At 36.0% G+C, this 17,473-nt stretch overlaps 1 protein-coding gene across 3 annotated transcripts in view; it reads right to left on the bottom strand.

The window, feature by feature from the left end:
• The window catches only part of LOC150083382 (tyrosine-protein kinase CSK-like), a 262,341-nt gene extending 248,165 nt beyond the window's left edge, over positions 1–14,176 (bottom strand). For 2 of the 3 annotated variants that reach the window (XM_090378004.1, XM_090378007.1), the window contains exon 1: positions 13,661–13,765. The gene's annotated coding sequence lies outside the window, so the exon portion shown is untranslated. Of the gene's footprint in view, positions 1–13,660; positions 13,766–14,146 lie in introns of those variants that run through there. The other variant, XM_090378006.1, reaches the window with a different exon arrangement.
• Between the last annotated feature and the right edge of the window lie 3,297 nt (positions 14,177–17,473).

Here is a 17,473-nt window from a genome sequence, read left to right as displayed (position 1 = left end):
GAGCTAGAAGAAAACCTGGAAGACAAAAGTGGAGATGGATAGATGAAATTCATGAGTTTTTGAGTAGTAAATGGATGGCCAGTGCTCAAAACAGAAGGAACTGGAAAGTTGCTGGAGAGGCCTTCATCCTGCAGTGGATTGAAAATGGCTGATGATGATGATGATTCTCCACCTTGTCACGGTGGGGGGCTTGTATGTCCCGATGAACCGGAGAGCTAAGTCGGCAGTAGCTTAGCTACGGGTAGGGCCTCCCAAGCCGGATAGGTCAAAGGGTAGGGGCCAAACTAAGAGAGATACCCTGGTCCTCCAGGTTGGGGGTTTCTACAATGGGTTAGCTCCTCGTTCAGTGCAAAAAATACACAAATGCTAAATGACCTACAAGTGAAAATGAAAACTGACTGAGTGCTCTTTTGGAAATGACTCGGCAAACAGAAAATGACAATGATTTTGGGATGCTGGAATATTCAAGGTCTTTCAACTAAAAGAAACTTTCTTACAGATGAACTGCAAAAATTCAATTTAGACATCATTGTGTTATCGGAGACAAAGAAAAAGGGATGTGGAGAGGAAATAATGGGAGAATACTACCATTTTTGGAGTGAAGTCAATAAGAGTGAAAGAGCAAGAGCAGTAGTTTCTATTGCTGTTAAAAAGAAATTGAGACATAACATCAAAAACTGGCAATTTATTAATAAAAGAATGATCTCATTGGAATTGACAATGTATGGGAGAGAAATATATATTTTGGGAATATATGCCCCGACTAATAACATGGCTGATACCTTGAAGGATGAATTTTGGGAGGATCTGAGAGAACTAATAGAAAAAATCCCTATGAACAAAGAGATATTTTTAATGGGAGATTGCAATGAAAGAGTAGGAACTGAACAAAATAGCAAAGTTATTGGAAGATTTGGAGAGAGAGAGGAACGACAACGGAGATAGACTATTCAATCTTTGTGAACATTTCGACTTGAGAATAAACAACACATTTTTCAAACACAAGGATATCCATAAATATACTTGGTCACAGGAGACAAGACAAATTAGATCAGTTATAGATTACATGGTGCTGTTTCTTGTATTCAATTTATCATGCGAACTCCTCTGACCGTTTGGTCGTCCCAGAGTATAAACAGAAAATTTATTTATTTATTATTTCAAAACATTCACGGACATGTGTGTTGAAAGATGTCAGAGTTTATAGAGGAGTTGAATGTGGATCTGACCATTTTCTTGTTAAAACAACACTGAGGTTGAACTGGATTAAGAAAATAAGCATGGACAACCAACAATGCAGAGAAGGAGAAATGCCACAGGTGGATCAATTTAACGTTGAACTACTTCAGGACGACAGCATTAGAAACAACTTCACCCCGAGATTGGATACTACAATTAACATAGAGATAAAAGGTAATACTGAAAAAATCTACGAATATTTAAAAAATACTGTAAAAAAATAGCTCATGAAATCCTAGGCAAAAAGAAGAGCCAAGGGCCAAAAAAGACCTGGACTACAGAGAAAGTAAGAGTTGCTGTAGAGGAATAGAAACTTGCATATCAGAAATAGCTGGGTGATAGGAATGATGCATATAGGAACATTTATGTTGAAAAGAAGAAAACAGTCAATTGGTTGGTAGTAGAAGTGAAAAATGAAGAATGGGAAAGGAAATGCACGACTATTAATAGCAAATTGGGCTTCAAGTGATCAGCAGAATCGTGGAAGGTTCTTAAAGACTTGAGAAAACAAAATAAACACAATGCTGGTTTGCAATTAATACCTTTGAAAGACTGGATGAAGTACTATGAAGAACTTATAAAAGAAGACCGGGAAGAGTTCAAGATGGTGGAGGATTTTGGTGTAGAAGACTCGGGCTTAAAAGTTTCTGTTAGGGAAGTCGAACTCTTGCTAAAGGAAGGAATGGCAAATCACCTGAACCTGGAGGAGTTTATATGGATCTTCTGAAATCCGGAGGAAGAGGAGTGGCTGTTCTGATACAAAAACTGTTAAATGGTATACTGAGAGAAGAAATACTGAAAGAAATGACAGGATATATTACATCAATTTATAAGAAGGGCGATCAGAAAAGCTGTTCAAATTACAGAGGAATATGCATCCTGAACCCGCTGTTAAAGATTCTTGGAAAATGGAACAAGAACCATTTAGAAGGCCGAATCGAGGTGTCAGAAGAATAAAGTGGTTTTTCAGCTGGGAGGTCATGTACAGACCATATCTCAACAGTACGACAGATCCTTGAAAAATGCTAATCGAAAGGAAAAGAAATCTTTATGATTTTCATTGGCCTTGAAAAGGCATATGACAGTGTTCCAAGAAAACTCTTATGGGAAGCACTGAAAGAGGCAAATACTGATGGACAACTGATTAACATTATTAAGGCAATTTACAGGAATAATAGATGCAGAATTAAAGTGGGATCAGCCTTGTCACCTGAATTCCACACTTCAAAAGGCTTATTACAAGGTTGTTGCATGTCACCAACACTTTTCAAAATTTATATCAACATCTGCTTAAGATCCTGGTCAAAAAACTGCAATAAAATGGGATTGCCGATTAATACGAACACCTATATTCACAATTTACTTTTTGCAGCCGATCAGGTGGTGATAGTACAAGACTTAGAAGATGCAGACTATGCATGTCATCAATTGTTTGAGGAATATAAACAATGGGGTTTAAAAATTCATTTTAGCAAGACTGAAATGTTGTCTTCAGGATCAGGACACATTCTAAATATTGCAGGCTTTAAAATCAAACAAATCGATAAATTCAAATATTTGGGATCAATCTTACAAAGTGGTGGATCATCCCAAGCAGAGATCAATAAGACAATTTCAGACGGCAGAAAGGCTATCGGCATGTTAAATTCTGTTCTGTGGAGCAAAAATATCCTAAATAAAACAAAGAAACTTATATTTCAAACGATTGTACAAAGTCTTCTATTGCATGGAGTGGAAACCTGGATGTTGAACAGGCAAATGTAAAATAAATTGCTCTCCACAGAAATGGATTTTTGGAGATGCTCAGCAAGAACTTCTAGAAGAGACAGAAAACGGAATGAAGACATAAGAGAGAAAATGGAAGTGAAAAAGAATATTATTGACACTATCAAAGAAAAGCATTTAACGTGGTATGGACATGTAAAACGGATGCAAGAAACCAGATATTCAAAGGCTATCCTGGAATGGATACCTCCTGGAAGAAGGAGAAGAAGAAGAAGACCTAGGAGGACATGGATGGAGTACAGGAGTGTATGACAGCCTGAGGCTTAACTGACCAAGACACCTTGAACTGCACTTTATGGCGGGAAAAAATTCCTACCAAGCAATAACTTGTAGGCTGGGGAAACCCATTGTAAATGGACACTCCTCTTGAAGAAGAAGATTCACTCTATGCCAGATCATTGCAGGGCTGTAACTGCAGCTCAAGGAGGAACAACAAAATACTGAGGGCTTATTTTGCTGATTTATAGTACATAATACGTCACAATTAATATGATTTGCGTTAACTTGTCATTTCAGTTTGTACACGTAAATGCAATAAAATGTTTGTTTGGTTGTCATGATTGCCAATTGCATGATTTCTCATATTTCCATTAATTATGCATTTTACCCTTTGGGAAGATATTTATGGCAATTAGGTATATCAGGTGGAGTCTTTTTATTGGATTTCATTCACAGAGATATATATCCCATCTAACAAATGCATTTCGAACATTTCTGCAACACAATGCAGCACAAAACATTATTTCCAAAATTCACAAGTAATGCAGCTTTTTTGTCCGCCACTGTAATATTTATAGTAAAAGGCATGCAACAGACCTGAACATCTATCTACTGAGTGTGTGTGAGAGAGAGAGAGAGAGAGACAAAGAAAATTGAACAAACCTGACTGCTCTCTTTTGGACAAAATCTAGAAATTTTAATTAAGGTTTTTTTTTTTGGAGGGGGGGGCACCTTCCCAAACGTAAGAACAGTACTCCATAGTAGTATGATTTTCCAATATGTACAGTCAATATACCGTATTTCCCCATGTATAAGACGCACCCTTTTTCGAAAAATTTTGGGGTCTAAAAACTGGGTGCGTCTTATACAGTGGTTGTAGATTTTTTTTTAGTTGCATTTCCCGCTTTTTGTCTTTGCGCTCACTGTTTCGCACTTGTTACCGGTATATTAGGTTACGTTTTGCCACGCTCTGCCCAGAAATGGCTCAGAAAAGATTTTCGTACAGTGCTGAATTCAAGTTAAAAGTGATCCAGTTTGCAAAAGTGAATGGAAATCGTGCTGCTGAACGTAAGTTTGGTCCTCCTCCAACTGAGAAAACAATCCGAGACTGGCTACGGGAAGAAGAAACCCTACTGAAAACGCCACAGCAGAAGAGGGCCATGAGAGGCAAGTCAGCAAAATGGCCTGATTTAGAGAGGGAATTGATGTTGTTGTTGTTATTTTAGTTTTTAGGAGCATTAGCAACTAAGGCCATATTGCTCCGAGATATACGGTGGTCATTCCCTGACCTTTCCGCATCCTCCGTATTTGGTGGTGACGGGCTCGAACCCCGGTCTAATCAAGAAGCGTGTGCTACGCACTGCTGCTCCTTCCCACCTGGCTACGGAGGTGCCTGGGAATTGATGATATGGATTAAAGAGCAAAGGGCAATTGGAATTCCTGTGTCCACAAAGATGGTTCAGCATTAGGCAAGAAGAATTGCTGATGAAAAAAATAAGTTACTGATTTCAAAGGAGGACACAATTGGTGCTTCAGGTTCATGAAACGGAATGGACTAAGCATGCATTCACGCACCAGACTTGCCCAAAACATGCCTGAAAGCTATGAGCAGAAGGTCCTTGAATTTCATCGTTTTGTCATTCAATGTCGGAAGACATCAGTTTGAGTTGGGACAGATTGCAAATATGGACAAAGTCCCCCTTCAATTTGATGTCCCAAGTAACAGAACTGTTGATAAGAAGGGGGTGAAAACTGTAACTGTGAAGACAAGTGGACATAAAAAGAGCCATTATACAGTTGTTCTAGCTTGTGCCGACGGAACCAAGCTGCCTCCTATGCTGATTTTCAAACACAAAACAATGCCAAAAGAAGACATTCCTCGAAGAGTGATTGTCCACGTTCGTGACTAGGGTTGAATGGATCAGGATAGGATGAAGATCTGGTTTGAGAAAATTTGGAGCAGGAGACCTGGTGGGCTCTTACGCAAACCTGCCCTATTGGTGCTTGATCAGTTCAGGGCACACATAACAAAAAATACAAAGAAGATTGCTGCAGAGCAAAAAACAAAACTTGCCATCATACCTGGAAGCTTGACATCCCAGCTCCAACCACTTGATGTCAGCATTAACAAACCCTTCAAAGCTGCCATGAGAGACGAATGAAACCAATGGATGAAGTCTTCTGGGGACAATTTGACACCAGCAGGAAGAGTGAAGAAACCAACTATAGGAGAAGTTTGTACCTGGGTGAAAAGATCTTGGGATAATATCAAGATTGAGATCGTTGTCAAGTTATTTAGGAAGTGTGGCATTTAAAATGCCATAGATGGAACCGAGGACGAGGCAATATATGAAGACAGTGATTCATCATCAGACACAGATGAGGACAAGCTAATGGATGGGAGTTTTGATAGTGATGAGTTGTATGAATTTTATGATGAATAAAACTTGAGTTCAATAACTTTATGTAATACATTTTTTTTTCAAATTTCGGGCCCCAAAATTAAGGTGCGTCTTATACATGGGTAAATACGGTACTTACTTAGAATAAAAGTAACATCGAGGGCAAAAGAGAAAATATTTAATTTTTTTTCGATGTAGAGGAAACAATATTTGTGACGTGCATATGCCAGGCAACGTTAAAAGTCTGGCTATTTCCAGTAAAGATATGTGATCCTGCTTAGAAATCTGAGTGTTGATGATGAGATGGGTGCAGCAGGCTCCTTGCACGAAATAAAACAGCACTGAGTAGTAGGAATGAAATTAACTAAGTTTTCTTCTCCCTACTGGATGGGGGGAGAGCAATCTTGGCATCATTGTTTTTTCTCCCACACCTGCAGATCAGCATTTAAGAGGAACTATGGTGGTGTTTCTAAAACTGAATAGTAGGTGTCCTACCATCAGCAAACTATGAACAGGATTTCTAGTCAGTGGAAGAAGGCCATTAACATAGAATAACTGAAAACACTTGCAGTGTTACTGAAAGAACATAGAATAATTTAAAGAACAGAATCTTGGGGCTCTCCAGCACTGTTTAAGAAGTCAGCACTCACCAGCAGTAAATGATCAGAGACAAAAACTACTGAATAAATGCCATCAGGACCTGGGAATTTCTAGGCATAAAGACTGTTCAGGATTCTTCTTTTGTCTTTCTGTCAGAAACCCAAATGAAGCACTAAATGGGTTTCTTGATGGAAATGGAGTCCATTTCTCTCAATGTTCAATGTGGTAGGAAATTTACTGTAATCAGTATACTCTGAGCCATTTAAAAATAGTTTGGATTTATTAATAACTTGTTTCCAACTATTGTAGGCTTTTGAATGGATAGAAAATTAACATGGAGATATGGTTATAAACAATTGCTGTATTTTTATCAAAAATACAGCCTTACATATTTATCAGAAAGTTGAAGTTTGAATAAAGAATGGGAGTTTAGGGTGGAATAAGGGATAAAGAATTTCATACAAGAATAATCTCAATGACACAATCTAAACAAATATTACTATCAGATTTAAAAGTTTTTCAACCAGGAAAGATGAACAAAAAATCACATAGATTATCACCTTTTGCACTCTCATAATACCAAATGACCTGAGGATTAGAATGACCGTGGGAGAAAGGCTCCACTGGAGAAGAGACCATTACCAAGTAGTGATCTGAGAACTATCATTGATGAATCTGAGAACTATTTGCTTATGTAGCAGAGTGGTCAGGAGCAAGAGTACAATAGCAAACGCTCCTTGAATAGACCAGGGTTCAAGTCCCTGACGCTAAATACGGTCAATCTGCCAACCAGAGTGGCAGCTTATGGGCCATTTCCCTCAACGTGAATTGTTGAGGAGGCTTCCATCCCGCAATAGACTGATAATAGATGCTTTTATTTGCTTGGAAGGGTGAGGACATGATCTATGTATGTGATTTAGAGTTTCTTGGCAAAAGGTCTTAGTACCTTTACCAGGTTATCTGGTACAACCAGAAAACTGAAGCCTGCTGGAGTTGTGAATATTAAAATCACCAAGTAAAATTACTTCACCATTAGAAAAGTTAGACTGGAGAAGGTAGAGTTTCAAAGAAAGAGAGAAAAGTCAAAAAGATCCCAGCAATTTGTAGAGTTGTAAAAACAACAGAGGCAACAAATGATTTTGACAGGAGGGAGTGAAAAGATTTTAAGCCACAGGAAATCAATAAGAGAAGATTTCAGATTCTCTGATGAGGAATATAAAAAGCATATGTGCAAGCACTATCTTTAAACTGAAATTTAATCACAGAAAGAATAATTAGAAAATATAAGATGAGTTGAGACAAGCAATAACAGATTCTTCCAGGAAAATAAAGTGGGGTTTGGTCGACTGTAGATGGATCCAGAGAGGTTGGGACTGAGACCATATATATATATATATATAAGGAATAAATATTAAAAATTTTGGGGAGTTTTGATCCATTTCAGATAAGTATCAAAGATGAGCCCCAGCCCTCATGCCAATGTTTAAAAATGAGTGTAATAATAATATATCTAATACATCGATTCCGGTTATTTGGGACACATTGGGACTAGTGCATTTTGGCCCGATTAAGCAGCTGCCCCGATTATCCGAAGTTTCATGTAAAAAAAGTTAAAAATACAATGTATCCCCCCTTTACAATTGGTTCACTATACAATCAAATCACGTTACGATGGAGTCACCATAGTAAAGTACCGTTCACTATACGATGTGTAGTAAGTGCCAGTCATTGTGATCACGTTTGTGAATTGAATTTTAATTCTATTAAATAGCAATTCTAATTAGCAAAAATAGGTGAGATATTATCCACAGGCTATAAAAGTAAAGATATATTAAGCACAAATTTACCCTTTATTACCTTACCAATTAAAAAATTAAATGATACATGAAAATCGGAAGAATATACGCGATAATCGGAATAATTAATACATACTGCAATATGTACATACTAACTAGTTGACATTTCTGTTCAATGACATTTGTGGGTGGGGCTTAAAATTTAAAACAGTAAAAAGATAAGCAATCAATAACAAAGAACAAGGCGCACACAAATTGCAATTAACACGATACACGCAAGTGAGAACAGAGTAACAAGTTACAAAGCTTTAAAAATAGGAATGAAGAGAAGATTCTGAAAATTAATTTTTTTATACGATTGAAGATTCCATGGAAGTGCAAACACATTTCACCATAATAACCCACGGAATTCCAGCTGTCAGTATTATCACAAATTCAATAAGATCGAGTTTACTATCCGTTTATGACTAGATTGCACTAACAGAAAAGCCCAATAAACAGGTGACTGCTAATTGTTTTTATTGTTTTATAGTTGTGACCTCAAGAAATTCGACCGAACCACGTGGTTCAGTCGAAGACAATCTAGGGTAATCTCCAGTGCTGCAGTCTCTTGCCCCGATTAAACGGCATGTTGTCCCAATTAAGCAAAGTAAACCCTGGCTATTTTCTCGATTGGGTTCTGTTTTTTAAGATTTTCCCCAAATAAACGGCTGCCCCGATTAACCGGTGGCCCAAATAACTGGAATCCGCTGTATATTCATTTTCAGAATTCACACATTTCAAATTATAAAAATTGAAATTCTTTTATTTTCACCAATATTACTAGAAAAAGTCCATTTTTCTTGATGGTCCAAAGCAAGAATAATTAAATTAATTAATTGAAAAATTAAATCGAATTAATAACAAAATTTAATTATTCTTGTTTTGGGACCATCAAAAATTACAACTTATAAAAATTGCAAATTCAACAATTTGCAAAATTTATGTTTTTTGTAAACAGGTGAAGACTACATTTATTTGTACACTGTTATTACATATAATATTCACTTTAACCTATTTTGGATAACCTAACCTGAACTTAAAATTAGTTAACGATTTCATTGTCGACAATTGTTTTTTAACACTTCATTTCTGTTTGCTGATGTGTGCACTGTTCCTACTAATGAAACCAATTTGGGCCATTATGACAGTTTAAGTTACCTATAATTGAATACTGAATTACACAGGATATTTCGGGTAGGTAAAAAAATAATTATAAAAAAAAAGAGGTTGCACCATATATTACATTTGTTATTTAACACAAAAAAAAAATTTTTACTAAATAACTAATCAGATATCTATACTGGGAGCCAATCAGAGGAATTAGCAGTATTAAAAACCAATTAAAAAGCTCCTTCCCTGAAAGGTAACATGCATGCAATTTTTAGACCAAGAAAAATGGACTTGAGCAAATTATCTGGTATTGCAGAGTCAAAAACCCTAAAAGTTTTAGATCTTATTTATATTCACAATACAATACAATTCCAAAGTAATGTCACAAATTTGTAAAACTAACTGTGTATTTTGAACTCACTGAAACACATCAAGCACTAAATAAAAGCTGTGGTCAAAGTATTTATCATACTATAAGTTATGAATTTTGCTGGTACATTTTGTTTACAATTTGTGTGGTTAGCCCACACAAATTGTAAACAAAATGATAATAACAATAATGGGAAAAAGTCTCTGCATTTATGACCAACAAAAGAAATTTTTGTTCATACAGGTTGTTCTTTAATGCATGTCAAAGAAAATTAGAAGACCACATATAAACAATAACACTGGAAAACATGAAGATAATTTCTATTCAAATTACTAGAAAATCAAGTTTGCCTTTAACTCAATGTATCCATGATATCGTGGTGGAGTGATATAAAAAACCGTTCAGCCTAGAATCAGACACACTGAAAATACCGAGTCATTACAGATGGCAACAAGAAGAAATGCCACAATTTGTGTATCAACATATCAGTTTCATATTGGGTTGTTATACAGTCACAAATAATAAAGGTTTAAACTTTCATTGTCAAAAAAAGGGGAACTTTTCATCTGACATAGACTAGTGAATAAACTAAATATTTATCTTTCTTATTTGGAGTCAGGGCAGCACCAAAGAGGTGCAAGGTAAGTGCCACACAAAGGTGAATGATTCTGAGGAACACCATACTGTTGCAGTATGAATAGTTATAATTTATTTGTTTTCAATATGGTTATGTTAAGTAGTGGCAACTGCAGTTTTCACAAAAGATTTGCTGACAATCACTGTATTGTTATGAGTTTTTATACAACTGAAAGAAGGTGAGAACAATCAAGTGTTTTTTGAATGGGGGGTTTTTGTTACCAAATCTAACACATTGGTTTTACTGGTACAGTGCCGACAATTTTTATCAGCAAATTTTCAAATTTGATAAAAGCTGTAAAAAGCTACAGGACAATTTGAACATGAGAAGTTTTAGAATAAATGAATCTAGAATGAATTTGATTAGAGAATGGCAGTGTTCTCCCCAGGACCTAACGAATGGGCGAACTGTCCAGTGAATTTAACTGACCGCCCAGCTAAAATTTAAGCAATTCTCACGGTACCAGTATCATATGGCACTGTTCACAATCAATATTAATTCGAACATACTATGCAATCGAGGTCAATGCAACAAGTGCATATAATGTTAAATTATGTAATTAATTTTTGCTCTGGATTGCTTAAGTAACATTTAGAAATAACAGAAAATTTTATAATATTGTGAAGTATTATGTAGTGGCATTATGCAGTTACTGTATGCCACCCGGCTGGCAAAATTTTTTGGGGAGAACAATGAATGGAAAGGATGGATAAATGTATTTAGTATTAGTAATGGCCATATGGTGCAAGAAAGACTAAGGCTTATTCTGCACCAGCAAAAGAGTAAAATCATAATAATTAATAAATAATAAAAGAAATGGAAATAAGACAACCTATGCATTTCCCTCCTCCCATAGGTAACTATCCAGTTGACCTTTGAATTCCCCCCAAACTGCCTCAACCACCACAGATAACTTATTCCAGTAATTTATAACTCATTGGCTAAAATAAAACTTCCTGCAATCCAGTCCAAACTTCTCCCCCTGTAACTTGAATTTATGACCCTTAGTTCTAGAATCATTTATAACTGTGAAAATTACATCCTCATTCATTTTACTTTTGCGTTTCAGAGCTCATTTCTTGAAAAATTTATGATAAAATGATAATTATCTTTATGCATGATTTTAATGTTAACATGCAAAATTATTGTTATATTCTTTTCACACAGAAGATCTCCAGGATAAGGTTGCAATGCTTGTACTATTAACCTTTGGTAGTAACACCCCTAATCAACATTAGTGGTGGTGTAAGAAAAATAAGTAAACCACTGTGTAGAACAAGTAATGAAGAATAGCAAAAAAATTTTTGTATTATTGTAAGATAAAGGATAGCTATGTATTTCTTATATAATTACATTTTAGCAAAATTAAAATGTCAACAGGCATTTAAAAATAAACAAAATATAAGTACACAAGCACTGTTTCATAGATTTTTATGTAAATGATACTTAATTTCAAACTACAGCTTAAGTGTGAAATTCAGACAATATTCTGCAGAAAACTTAATTGTGAGAGTCAGTCCATCTTCGACACTACAGAAAATAAGAAAAATGTAGATAATGAATTTAGATCAAATTTAGAAACATGAAAATTTTGTTGCTTTCCAATCATGTCCTGGGACAAAATTCAAATCTTGATTTGTTTCTATTTTTGATAAATGTTTCATTTCTTCTTGATTCTGAATTCCTATGAAATTGATTGCAGTAAAAATAGTTAATCTTTACAATCTGGTATCCCTTCTGACTGATTGTTATGAGTAGCAGTGACTGACATGCCTAGCCCACTATGGTTGGTCTTAGTTGGGGTGTTTATCCCTACCTTGGCACTGTTCTAAAATCAAGAACCCATTTTCCAATTTTAAAACAAAACACCGTAAGGCTAACCATAGCAGGCTAGGCATGTCAATCACTGCTACTCACAATGATCAATCAGAAGGGATACCCGATTGTAACGACTAACCGTAAAAGCTTTTTTTTTTCTTTTTTTTTTATCAAAATAGATCTTCATACACAGTTATGAACCAAGTCCAGAAACTTCAGTTTCATCATTCCTTTATCATGATTTTTGGTTAGGCACACAAAAATCATCAACTAGAGAATCAAACAAAAAACATCAACTTGAATAAATTAGTGTTAGCATGGGAGAATTCCTACTACAAAACTAAATGCGCACAAAGTTACTCAAATGTTCACCAATACAGATTTGATGTATGGGATGGCTGTAAAATATTAAATATTAGGAAATTGTTTCATACATATAAAACTTTACCAGGTTGTTGATATATATGTACGTAAAAAATGTCTATAATTTACAATACAATTTCTAAAAACAGACTGATTATTAATTTCTAAAAATGGAAAGACTGGGGGAAGTTCCCATGGACTAATAGTAAAGAGAATAAGAGGAAAAATACTACACTAGGTTGGATGAACCTATGTTTACAAGCAGTAATCCACAAATGGTAGTTGTTACAAAAAGCAGTAAATCCTATAAAACTCTATCCGTATTTAGCAATTAAAGAAACATATATATCGATATAATTAACCAAAGGACACAAAGGAGAGATGGAGAAAGCGCAAATTGGGGGAAATATGATACATGTTTGCCTTCTACTTTTTGCCTTCAAGGATTACATGATCTTGCAAAGAAAATTACTCTTGCTACGAATGTAACAAATGTCGTGCAATTACTACTAAAATATTGTAATTTACTATTCATATCAAGAATTGGCATTATAATCTCCCCACAACAATAAAGCTATGTTATGGTAAGTTTCGATTACGCAAAGCTACTTATCCATCTACGATTACTTAACGCAGTTCGGATAATCGGTGAACATCTACAATACTAATCTCCAGTAGCGTAGCTACCCTTTTTCGGGCCCGGAGGCAAAAAACATGTTCGGGCCCCTACTTAATTAATGAAAATTGCAAAGACAGGAGACAGTCAAAGACGCCGAGCCCCTAAAGAGCCCGGGCCCGGACGCAATTGCCTTGCCTGCCTACATGGTAGCTAGGCCACTGCTAATCTCGCTATTTAAGACATGAGACGAGGAATTTTTTGAAGCAACACGAGAAATAAGTTAATTTTCCTTTCATACTTTTCACTATAACTTCTCAAGGTTTAAAGACAGCCCAAATGCAATATAATTTATTACAGAAAAGGAAGTTCTAATTCAACACCAACAGCAAGAAGTTTTTTTGTGTTGGTGTTGAATTAGAACTTCCTTTTCTGTAATAAATTATATTGCATTTGGACTTTCTCCCAAATACATAGGTGTTCACAAGACAGAACTCTAACTAGACTGCAATGACCACCTACAATAACGTTACTGTATTTTTTAATTTTGTTTGCACACATACATTAAAAACGAAAACATTTAGAAAGCACATGTCGACATTGCTGGGGAAAGTCGCTAACACACGAAATATAAGTTTTCCAAACCATACTTCATGAACATACCTTCCCAATACTCATAGTTGCGTGGCTACGGATTACCGAAGGATCATTCTACACTTCCTGTATCCTTGGACTCAAACGCAGCACCAGGCTAACTTTATCCAACAGAGGTCAGGTTTGCGCATACTTCTCATTACGGAAGTGAATTCATGGATGTAACGACACAAAGGGAGAATAAGTGTTATGGGTGTTCAAATGAGACCACTTATTAAAAATATAAATAATAATCACAAGAGGAGTTAGCTGAGCTGTTAGTGTCACGTTAATGTCTTAATGTGTGCAGAGAATTTTCCGAGGTGTTGAGAAAAATACAGACGGAAAGAAATAACTAAACGAAATTAGATGCCTTCTTTTGGAAATTTAATGTGAGCACAGAGTGGTATATATTACTACTCTGTTAATAATATGATAAGAGGAACTACCTCTATATTGGTTGTAGAACACTTCGATGCAAACACACTCCAAAATTTACACGAATATAAAAACTACCTTAAATGACGCCCGAAGAAACATTAATGATCCAATGCACTCGGAATCGAAGGTCTAGGACAGTTGTTTTCGACCTTTTTAACGGCACCCCTAAGTAATTTATTTTATTTTGTAGCTCCTCTTCTCCATTTTCTGCCTGTTACATCCGATTCTCTCTCTGTATATATATATATATATAACATTAAAAATACAGTATATGTTATATGATAATTATTACAATAATATAACTATAAACAAAATTACAATTCATAATACAAATTATATATATATATATATATATATATATATATATATATATATATAATAATTTTATTAATTATATAGGGGTACTAAGTAAACATCAATTATAGATCATCACAAAATGAAAAAGATACCGTACACCTTTTTTAAAAAAAAAATAACTTTAAGTAACTTAAACGCAAACTACGTGGCACCGCTGGAATGCTGTTGCAGCACACCAGTTAAAAGCCACTGGTCTAGGAACTCCGGTCAGACCCCAAAACACCTCAAACCACCAATAAATATCTACCAGCAAAAGAAGGCATTATGTCCATTAATAAAACAATTTCGAATTGATGTAAAATAATTTTTACTTTCCTGAAGCAGACAGGGCTTTTCACCATGTGTCTTAATCACAGGATAGCAAAACGCGAAGTGAATGACTGAAATTTAAAGTAGAGAGATTCACAGAATTACTACTCTGTGAATGAGGGTAGAACGGATAAAGCAAAAAAAAAACTGATGTACACTGGTTTCCAAAAAAGATAAGATAACAAAGTCCCTCCACTCTCTGTCTCATTCTCATAGACGTTCTGTTCTGTGCATGTCTTTTATGTAGATATTTCCATGGGAAGTGTTCTTCTGAATTGGCTTCTATAATTTCAGCTCTTTCTTCCAAACCAGTTCGAACACGCGTTGCGATCAATCAGCATCCTTTTACTATCCAACTTCTAACTCATAGAACCGACTTTTCTTCTTCATTTATTCATTCAACTTCCGTTTTCTGGAAACCCTCAATTCATATGTATTTCCTGAAAATTGCAATCTACAGAAATTAAAGTCTAACAAGTATCTTGTTTCATCCTCTCAGCCGTCAACCCATGCACAGTACTAAGTACTATAGATTTTAATACCTCTCATTCTTGTGGTTTTCGTTAAAAAAAAAAAAAAAGCAACAAACAGTCACAAAAAATAGCATATGGTGGGAGCCTATGGAAGCATTTGACCACTCAAGTATGATCACAATGAGTAGTATATACTAGTAACGAGAAAATTATAATTAATGTTAAAATATCAGTGAATTCGTATATCCAAATCCTCAGTCGCCTTAACATCTAAGCAAATTCTCTAGGCTGACGGAAAGGGTCTTCTGCTTTCGACTTCAAATTGAATTTCAGCACTCGCATTTTTTTAGCAATTCCAAAGATAGCTAAAACTTTAATTAGTAGACCCACTATAGAAACAAAGCTAAATAATACGATTGCTTCTGCATCATTGACTTACTTCTTCAAATATTTATTTAGAAAATGACAACATGGTGTTCTTCTTATATCACCATTCTTGAAGGAGAGCAACCAAAATTATGAACATTTCTCAGAGACTAATCGGTGTGCTTATTGGTCAGCATAAATCATCAGCTATTACTTCAAACCCTCACACCTTTAATAAATCAGCTGCATAAGGGAGTCACTTGAGGCCCTTGGTCTATTCCTAGACCAAGGGCCGCAAACGCTTGATCTTAGAATAGTCCAAGTCTTATTCAAAAGTTCTAATTTTTGAATTGTGACTAAATTTGGATTTCGTCGAGAGTGAACGAGTATTTATTTCATATAGTTTTTCCACATCATGGCTGAGTTAGTTGATCTCAGGCAGGGATGCCACGGTTTCTCCTCCTCCCGAAAACTGTGGTTTTTCTTCCAGCAAAACATGCAACCCGACCAGAGATCAAATGCAATATATGGACATTAAACACACAGATGAGATAATTTTCGAATGGCTCTAATATGGCAGTTCATAACGACATTTTAAAAATATCTTGCTTCGAAAGCCATGAAACCTACAATTGACTTTATATGAATGAACATAAAATGAATATCCTATCTAAAGAAAGTTAATCTTTGAAATCGCTATTGGTCCCTGTACAATGTACAGGCAATTCTTCGATTTAATGAAATCTGCATTTTCATACAACGTGCCCTCGTGGGTAGCACAGGTGACATAAGCCATATGGTGCAAGGAAGTCTGAGGCTTATGGTGTGGTGCGCCAGCCAAAAAAAAAATTTTAATTACCCCGAGAGAGAGAGAGAGATAGAGTCAGAAGTAGAAGGGAATCGCCAAGAAAGAGAAGAATGATGATATCCAGCTCAGGACCCTGGGTGTGCCAAGCCAATACTCACCAGATGTGAGCCCCTGGGGTAAAACCATCGTCCTCCCTGCAATGGATGGAAAAGACATGACTACGAATCCCGTCAACGCGAGGAATTTTTATTGGCCTTTTTAGCAACGTAGCTTAGTTAGTCGGTCTCAGGCGAGGATAACATGGTTTTTAACCCCTCCCAGAAACACGTGTTTTTTGTCCAGCAAACAAAAATCGACAACAGAACACATGGAAATTACTGCGACAAAATATACATGGCGCAATATAATTCGCCGAGGCTCACAAAACCCAACAACATCAACCGTACCTCATGACATCAGAACTGTACGCGGTTTACTTATTCCCAGCATCTCAGGGCCGAACTTATGAACAGGCCCATCAGGTGTTAGAGATGGGCCGTAGAGGGGTCTCGCGGGAATCCGTAATTTCAAATTTTTAAAGCATTTTTTTTAACACCCTGATCCAAACTAGAGCTCATTTGTACCTACAATGTAAACAGGGATAGGTGAAATTTACTTCTCTCTCTCTCTGGGTAGCTCAGGTTTTTTTTTTTTTTTTTTTTGGCTGGTGCGGCAAAAGCCTCAAGCTTCCTTACACCTTATAACTAATGATGATAATAACACAATAAAGCAGTTGACCAGCGCAACTTCTCTGTACAGTATCTCTCTCTCTCTCTCTCTCTCTTTCTCTCTCTCTCTCTCTCTCTCTCTCTCTGGGTAGCTCAGGTTTTTTTTTTTTTTGGCTGGTGCAGCAAAAGCCTCAAGCTTTCTTGCACCTTATAACTAATGATGATAATGACACAAGAAAGCAGTTGACCAGCGCAACTTCTCTGTACAGTATGTGCGAGAGGTCGTTGTAAATGTGTTACGGCCACCACTAAATTGTGGAATGTTCTTAATTCCACAATTTAGTTCAACCGTGGACGCACTGGGAAACTTGCTAAGGATTTT

The sequence above is a fragment of the Mastigoproctus giganteus genome, chromosome 7 (genome assembly GCF_048544385.1).
Source record: "Mastigoproctus giganteus isolate SK-2022 chromosome 7, ASM4854438v1, whole genome shotgun sequence".
In the NCBI taxonomy this organism is placed as follows: domain Eukaryota; kingdom Metazoa; phylum Arthropoda; class Arachnida; order Uropygi; family Thelyphonidae; genus Mastigoproctus; species Mastigoproctus giganteus.
This window is presented reverse-complemented; position numbering and strand designations above follow the sequence as displayed.